General features: G+C 39.8%; 1 non-coding gene across 1 annotated transcript; it reads left to right on the plus strand.

Annotated features, from left to right (window-relative positions):
- The first annotated feature begins 1,533 nt into the window (after positions 1-1,533).
- LOC112718594 (small nucleolar RNA R71) lies at positions 1,534-1,641 on the plus strand. The gene has a single exon (XR_003160927.1). It is a non-coding gene; the product is annotated as a small nucleolar RNA R71 (small nucleolar RNA).
- Positions 1,642-8,623: the final 6,982 nt, after the last annotated feature.

The following is an 8,623-nucleotide window of genomic DNA, read 5'->3' on the forward strand; positions in this document are numbered from 1 at the left end:
CTCTTCATGCTTCCTCTCCATGGTGACAGAGGGATATCCTTGAGCCTTAAACACCAAGGATTCTTCATTCACTTGAATGATCAACTCTCCTCTATCAACATCAATCACAGCCCTTGCTGTGGCTAGGAAGGGTCTGCCAAGGATGATGGATTCATCCATGCACTTCCCAGTCTCTAGGACTATGAAATCAGTAGGGATGTAATGGTCTTCTACTTTTACCAGAACATCCTCTACAAGTCCATAGGCTTGTTTTCTTAAGTTGTCTGCCATCTCTAGTGAGATTTTTGCAGCTTGCACCTCAAAGATCCCTAGCTTCTCCATTACAGAGAGAGGCATGAGGTTTACACTTGACCCTAAGTCACACAAGGCCGTCTTGAAGGTCATGGTGCCTATGGTACAAGGTATTGAAAACTTCCCAGGGTCCTGTCTCTTTTGAGGCAGTTTCTGCTTAGACAAGTCATCCAGTTCTTTGGTGAGCAAAGGGGGTTCATCCTCCCAAGTCTAATTTCCAAATAACTTGTCATTCAACTTCATGATTGCTCCAAGGTATTTAGCAACTTGCTCTTCAGTGACATACTCATCCTCTTCAGAGGAAGAATACTCATCAGAGCTCATGAATGGCAGAAGTAAGTCCAATGGAATCTCTATGATCTCATTTTGAGCCTCAGATTCCCATGGTTCCTCATTGGGAAACTCATTGGAAGCCAGTGGACGTCCATTGAGGTCTTCCTCAGTGGCGTTCACTGTTTCTCCTTCCTCCCAAAATTCGGCCATGTTGATGGCCTTGCACTCTCCTTTTGGATTTTCTTCTGTATTGCTTGGGAGAGTACTAGGAGGGAGTTCAGTAATTTTCTTGCTCAGCTGACCCACTTGTGCCTCCAAATTTCTAATGGAGGACCTTGTTTCAGTCATGAAACTTTGAGTGGTTTTGATTAGATCAGAGATCATGGTTGCTAAGTCAGAGTTATTCTGCTTAGAACTCTCTGTCTGTTGCTGAGAAGATGATGAAAAAGGCTTGCTATTGCTAAACCTATTTCTTCCACCATTATTATTGTTGAAACCTTGTTGAGGTTTCTGTTGATCCTTCCATGAGAAATTTGGATGATTTCCCCATGAAGGATTATAGGTGTTTCCATAGGGTTTTCCCATGTAATTCACCTCTTCCATTGAAGGATTCTCAGGATTATAAGCTTCTTCCTCAGATGAAGCTTCTTTAGTACTGCTTGGTGCATTTTGCATTCCAGACAGACTTTGAGAAATTATATTGACTTGTTGAGTCAATATTTTATTCTGAGCCAGTATGGCATTCAGAGTATCAATCTCAAGAACTCCTTTCTTCTGACTAGTCCCATTGTTCACAGGATTTCTTTCAGAAGTGTACATGAATTGGTTATTTGCAACCATTTCAATCAGCTCTTGAGCTTCTGTAGGCGTCTTCTTCAGATGAAGAGAGCCTCCAGCAGAGCTATCCAAAGACATTTTGGATAGTTCAGAGAGACCATCATAGAAAATACCTATGATGCTCCATTCAGAAAGCATATCAGAGGGACACTTTCTGATTAATTGTTTGTATCTTTCCCAAGCTTCATAGAGGGATTCTCCTTCCTTCTGTCTGAAGGTTTGGACTTCCACTCTAAGCTTACTCAATTTTTGAGGTGGAAAGAACTTTGCCAAGAAGGCATTGACTAGCTTTTCCCAAGAGTCCAGGCTTTCTTTAGGTTGTGAGTCCAACCATGTCCTAGCTCTGTCTCTTACAGCAAAAGGGAATAGCATAAGTCTGTAGACCTCAAGGTCAACCCCATTAGTCTTGACAGTGTCACAGATTTGCAAGAATTTAGCTAAGAACTGATGAGGATCTTCCAATGAAAGTCCATGGAACTTGCAATTCTGTTGCATTAGAGAAACTAATTGAGGCTTAAGCTCAAAGTTGTTTGCTCCAATGGCAGGGATAGAGATGCTTCTCCCATAGAAGTCGGGAGTAGGTGCAGTAAAGTCACCCAACACCTTCCTTGCATTGTTGGCATTGTTGTTGTTTTCGGCTGCCATGAGTTCTTCTTCTTTGAAGAATTCGGTTAGGTCCTCTACAGAGAGTTGTGCTTTGGCTTCTCTTAGCTTTCTCTTTAAGGTCCTTTCAGGTTCAGGATCAGCCTCAACAAGAATGCTTTTGTCTTTGCTCCTGCTCATAAGAAAGAGAAGGGAACAAGAAAATGTGGAATCCTCTATGTCACAGTATAGAGATTCCTTTAGGTGTCAGAGGAAAAGAAAAGTAGAGGACAGAAGTAGAAAATTCGAACTTATCAAAGGAGATGGAGTTCGAATTTTGCATTAAGGAATAGTGTTAGTCCATAAATAGAAGGATGTGATAAGAAGGGAAGTAATTTTCAAAAATTAAGTAAAAGATTTTGAAAACATTTTTGAAAAATACTAATTGATTTTCGAAAATGAAAGTGGAAAAGAAATCAAGTGGTTTTTGAAAAAGATTTTGAAATTAGAAATCAAAAAGATTTGATTGAAAACTATTTTGAAAAAGATGTGGTTAAGAAGATATGATTAGTTTTTAAAAAGATGTGATTGAGAAGATATGATTTGAAAAACATTTTTTTAAAAAAGATTTGATTTTGAAAATTAAAAACTTGGCTAACAAGAAAAGATATGATTCAAACATTAAACCTTTCTCAACAGAAAAGGCAACATACTTGAAATGTTGAATCAAATCATTAATTGATAGCAAGTATCTTTGAAAATAAAAAGAAATCAATTTTGAAAACATATGATTGAGAAGATATGATTTGAAAAAGATTTGATTTTAAAAAACTTAGAAAACTTGAAAAAAAATTGCATTGAAAACAGAATCTTCCCTCTTGTGCCATCCTGGCGTTAAACGCCCAGAATGGTGCACATTCTGGCGTTTAACGCCCAAAACTATACCCTTTTGGGCGTTAAACGCCCAACCAGGTACCCTGGCTGGCGTTTAAACGCCAGTCTGTCCTTCTTCACTGAGCATTTTGAACGCCCAGCTTTTTCTATGTAATTCCTCTGCTGTATGTTCTGAATCTTCAATTCTCTGTATTATTGACTTGAGAAGACACAAATTAAAAATATTTTTGGATTTTTAATAATAAGGAATAATCAAAATGCACTAAGATCAAATAACAATGCATGCAAGACACCAAACTTAGCAGTTTGTAGACTACTGACACTATATGAGACACATAAACACTCAAGTCAAGAGAATCCAAAGATCAAAGCAAGAAATCATCAAGAATTATTTGAAGATCCTTAAGACACATGAATGAATGCATGCAATTGACACCAAACTTAATATGAGAATAGAGTCTCAACAGGAAAAAAATATTTTTGGTTTTTATGATTTTGTAAATTTTTTTGTGCTTTTTCGAAAATTAAGTGGAAAAAGAAAATAAAGATATCAAAATTCTTAATGAGAATTCCAGGAATCAGTGCAATGCTAGTCTAAGACTCCGGTCCAGGAATTAGACATGGCTTCACAGCCAGCCAAGCTTTCAAAGAAAGCTTCGGTCCAAAACACTAGACATGGCCAAAGGCCAGCGAAGCCTTAGCAGATCACTGCTCCAATAGCAAGATTGATAGAAATCAACAAGCTCTTGTGATGATAAGTTGAAACCTCGGTCCAATGAAATTAGACATGGCTTCACAGCCAGCCAGATTTCAACAGATCATCATGAAACTCTAGAATTCATTCTTAAGAACTTTGAAAAAAAATACCTAATCTAAGCAACACGATGAACTGTCAGTTGTCCATACTCGAACAATCCCCGGCAACGGCGCCAAAAACCTGGTGGACGAAATTGTGATCACTCCAACTTCGCACAACTAACCAGCAAGTGTACTGGGTCATCCAAGTAATAAACCTTACGCGAGTAAGGGTCGATCCCACAGAGATTGTTCGTATGAAGCAAGCTATGGTCACCTTGTAAATCTTAGTCAGGCAAACTCAAATGGGTATGGTGATAAACGCATAAAACATAAAGATAAAGATAGAGATACTTATGGTCACCCTGTCACGGCACGGCTATCCATCTGTCGGTTCTCGATCAGGCCGGAATAGAATCCAGTGATTCTTTTGCGTCTGTCACTAACGCCCCGCCCTCAAGAGTTTGAAGCACGTCACAGTCATTCAATCATTGAATCCTACTCAGAATACCACAGACAAGGTTAGACCTTCCGGATTCTCTTGAATGCCGCCATCAGTTCTAGCCTATACCACGAAGATTCCGGTTAAAGAATCCAAGAGATATTCACCCAATCGAAGGTAGAACTGAGGTGGTTGTCAGTCACACGTTCATAGGTGAGAATGATGATGAGTGTCACGGATCATCACATTCATCAAGTTGAAGAACAAGTGATATCTTAGAACAAGAACAAGCGGAATTGAATAGAAGAACAATAGTAATTGCATTAATACTCGAGGTACAGCAGAGCTCCACACCTTAATCTATGGTGTGTAGAAACTCCACCATTGAAAATACATAAGAACAAGAGTGATCATTGGCTTCGGTCCCAGAGAGGGAACCAGAAGAACCAAGATGAAAAATACAATAGTATAATGTCCTACTTATAGATAACTAGTAGCCTAGGGTGTACAGAGATGAGTAAAAGACATAAAAATCCACTTCCGGGCCCACTTGGTGTGTTCTTGGGCTAAGCAATGAAGCATTTTCGTGTAGAGACTGTTCTTGGAGTTAAACGCCAGCTTTTATGCCAGTTTGGGCGTTTAACTCCCATTTTGGTGCCAGTTCCGGCGTTTAACGCTGGAATTCCTGAGGGTGACTTTGAACGCCGGTTTGGGCCATCAAATCTTGAGCAAAGTATGGACTATCATATATTGCTGGAAAGCCCAGGATGTCTACTTTCCAACGCCGTTGAGAGCGCGCCAATTGGGTCTCTGTAGCTCCAGAAAATCCACTTCGAGTGCAGGGAGGTCAGAATCCAACAGCATCTGCAGTCCTTTTCAGTCTCTGAATCAGATTTTTGCTCAGGTCCCTCAATTTCAGCCAGAAAATACCTGAAATCATAGAAAAACACACAAACTCATAGTAAAGTCCAGAAAAGTGACTTTTAACTAAAAACTAATAAAAATATACTAAAAACTAACTAGATCATACTAAAAACATACTAAAAACAATGCCAAAAAGCGTACAAATTATCCGCTCATCACCCTACCAGAGGGGCTTGCAAAAGGCGTGTGGACGCACACGTCTGTGCAGATGCACATGTCTGTGCGGACGCACACGTCTATGTGGCCACACAGATGAAGCACAAAAGGGAACTTGTGCGTACGCACACTTAGAGAAAAGGGGGCAGCGCGCACGCATAGGCTGTGCTGGCGCTACGACCAGAGGGAATGTCAAGGCGTGTGCGGATGCATAGGCTTGTGTGGCCGCACAGATGGCTAAAAACACAGAGTTGTGCGCACGCACATCTTGATGCGTACGCACAGGTGCCCTGTTTCAGAATTTTCTTTTCTCTTCAAAACTAAGGTTCCTAACCTTAGCACAACAACCTACCTATCTCAAATCATTCAAACATGCACAAAATCATAGTCCATAAGTAATTCAACTTATACTACTCAAAATCATCAAACAAACCTAGGCTAAGCATTATATCACAAGAAAACATATAGTTCAAAAAGATATACACAAGAGATAAAATTGGAAAATGTCACCATGGTGGGGTGTCTCCCACCAAGCACTTTGGTTTAGTGTCCTAAGTTGGACTTGCATGGCTTCATTGGTCACTTAGGAACTTCCCCAAGGAGGAAAATCTCTAACTCCTTGGCTTGCTTTGGTTGAGCATGATCCTTTGAATTTGACTCCTTTGCACTATCCTCTTTTCCTTGCTCCTTGCCATCTTCACTCACTTTGTCTTCAACTATGTCGCATCCATAAACAGAGTAAGCTTCAAGAATGGGCTTGTCAGACTCCTCCAAAGTGAACTTGACTAACTTGCCATCCGACTTAAAAGAATAGACTCCCGAGTGTGCATCTAACTTGAAACGGGCCATCTTCAAGAATGGTCGTCCAAGGAGTATTGATGATGGCTTGGTTGAGTCAATAGGAGGAGTTTCCAAGATGTGAAAATCAGCTGGAAAGAGCAATCCTTGAATATTGACTATGACATTCTCTGTAATCCCCACAACGGACACAATTCTCTTGTCGGCTAACACAAATCTCGCCCCGAATCTCTTAAGAGGTGCTAAGTTCAATCTCTCATAGATGGGGAGTGGCATGATGTTCACACACGCCCCCAAATCACACATACAGTCCATGAACTTAGTCCCACCAATCAAACAAGTGACCAAACATGGGCCGGGATCATTGCATTTTTCAAGAAGTAAAGAAGAGATAGAATCATCTACCGGCTTTTTGTTGAGATTCCCAAGCTTGTCTTTGTGCTTACAAATATCCTTGAGGAACTTGGCATATTTCGGCACATGTTGAATGGATTGAAAGAGAGGGATAGTAACTTTAACTTTCTCAAAAACTTCCACCACAGTGGGGTCAAGATCTTCTTGCTTCTTTGCTTTCTTGGCTATAGTTGGGAATGGATTGAGCAAATACTCTTCAAGCAAGGTCTTTCTCTTTGGCTCCTTGACCTTTGGTGGTTCTTCCTCATCTTTATCAATATTTTCATCTTCACTCCTCATCACCTCTATTTCATCTCCTACCTCCTCATTGTTTGTCCCCTCATTCAACTTTGAAGGTGTAGCTGCATTCTTATCCAACTTAGTACCACTCCTAAGAGTAATGGCATTTATGCTTCCTATAGGATTGAGTTGAGGATGGGAGGGCAAACTACTTGAGGTTGAAGCTTGTTGGGTGCTTTGTGTGGTTTGAGGCGGGAGAGTCAAACGGGTAAGGGCTTCGGCTATTGTATCCATGTAGGCATCTTGTTTCTTATGGAACTCTCTCTGTTCTTGCATGAGGGCTTGAAGGCTAAGCTATCCATAAAAGGGAGTTAAGGGTAATAGGATGGTGATGGAAACTAGGTTATCCCAACTATGACGGTAAGTAGGTGGGTGGAGAGAATATTGGTGGTGGAAAAGGTGAAGAGGCTTGAGGGTATGATGGTTGTGTCTCATGTTGAGGGCATGGAGCATGAACATAGGAATGGGAAACATTGTAGTGTGGGCGTGTTCCACTTGGTGTGAGAGGTTGATAGACATTAAGATCATAGGGCCCTTGCAACGGTCCTTGTTGCCAAGAATTGATTGCTTGTGACCCTTCCTCGGGTTGACCTTCCATACCTTGTGGTGGGCCAACATTGGAATTGCTACCCCCTACAACATGATAACAACTAGACTCCAAGCCAAAAGGGTGATAATTCATGATGAATAGAAAAAAATAAAATGCAACGATATGAATAAAAGCAATAGACAAATGAATATATATATATATATATATATATATATATATATAGTTGCTATAAAAATTAAGATAGAGGCACCTCTTACCAACTAGAACATACTAGCGAACCAAAAATCAAGTATTCACACTATTCACATATTTACACAACCAAAATCATGGCACTCATTGTACTTAAAGTGAATTCCCCAGCAACGGCGCCAAAAATTTGACGGTGCCCAATTGTACGAGTTGAGATTTCTCAAAATACGACTAACGTTGCTAGTATAGACCTAAACCCAACAATCGGTCGCCGACCAATTTGGAAATTCACAAGATGCATCACAACTCAAAACCAATTTAAAAACCGAGAGTAATTGACTCCTAGGTCATCTCCCAAGGAATCACCTAAGGGGCAATGAGTGTGCAAATTCTGGTTGTAGTGATCAACGAGTTGTCAATGAAGAAATGAACATATAAAGCAATAAAAGAATATACAAAATTGGAATGACTGAACTAATGAAGAAATTAAAGAACCAACTATGTAATATAAACAAGTAAAGTATAAGAGAGATTAACATAGCAATGTATGGAGAATTGAAAGCATGAAAAGGGGTCTTGGCTTGGAGTGAGCTAAGGATCCGTTCCTTGTTGGAACCACAACTATGCCAATTATGTTGGATTAATCTCACTTGATCAACCCTCACATCAGAAGGTAAGTTAAATGAGCATAAGTGTTCTTAACCCACAAATCCTAAATTGCTTGCTAATTGCCTTAGCAACAACTTAGAGTTAGTGGGAACAAGAACAATTAACAACCCAAGAATTGACACTAAATGTTGGACATTCCAACTCTAGGAACCCAATTTCTCACTTTACCCAATCCAAGGGACAAAAATTTAGCCTAAAACCATGTTTGACATTTTGTCAAACACTTCGTGGGCAAAAAGCTTAAACATGAGAAAAATAAGAAAAGACTTGAAATTAAAAGCAACAATTGATCTCAATCAACAAGAACAGCATAAGAAAGCATAGAACAAACACCAAACATCAAACTCATTAGCAAGAAAGTGAAATCACGAAAGAGAAGCAAATTTGAACTATAACTTGAATGAGAAGAAAGAGTAAGGACAATGTAAGTATAAAGAGTAATAACAAGAGAATACTTACAATGAGATTAGTAAAATCCAAAGAACAAAAATGAAAATGGCACTTGGAATGTAAAACCCTAATAAAACCCT

This window comes from Arachis hypogaea, chromosome 10 (genome assembly GCF_003086295.3).
Source record: "Arachis hypogaea cultivar Tifrunner chromosome 10, arahy.Tifrunner.gnm2.J5K5, whole genome shotgun sequence".
NCBI classification, from domain to species: Eukaryota; Viridiplantae; Streptophyta; class Magnoliopsida; order Fabales; family Fabaceae; genus Arachis; species Arachis hypogaea.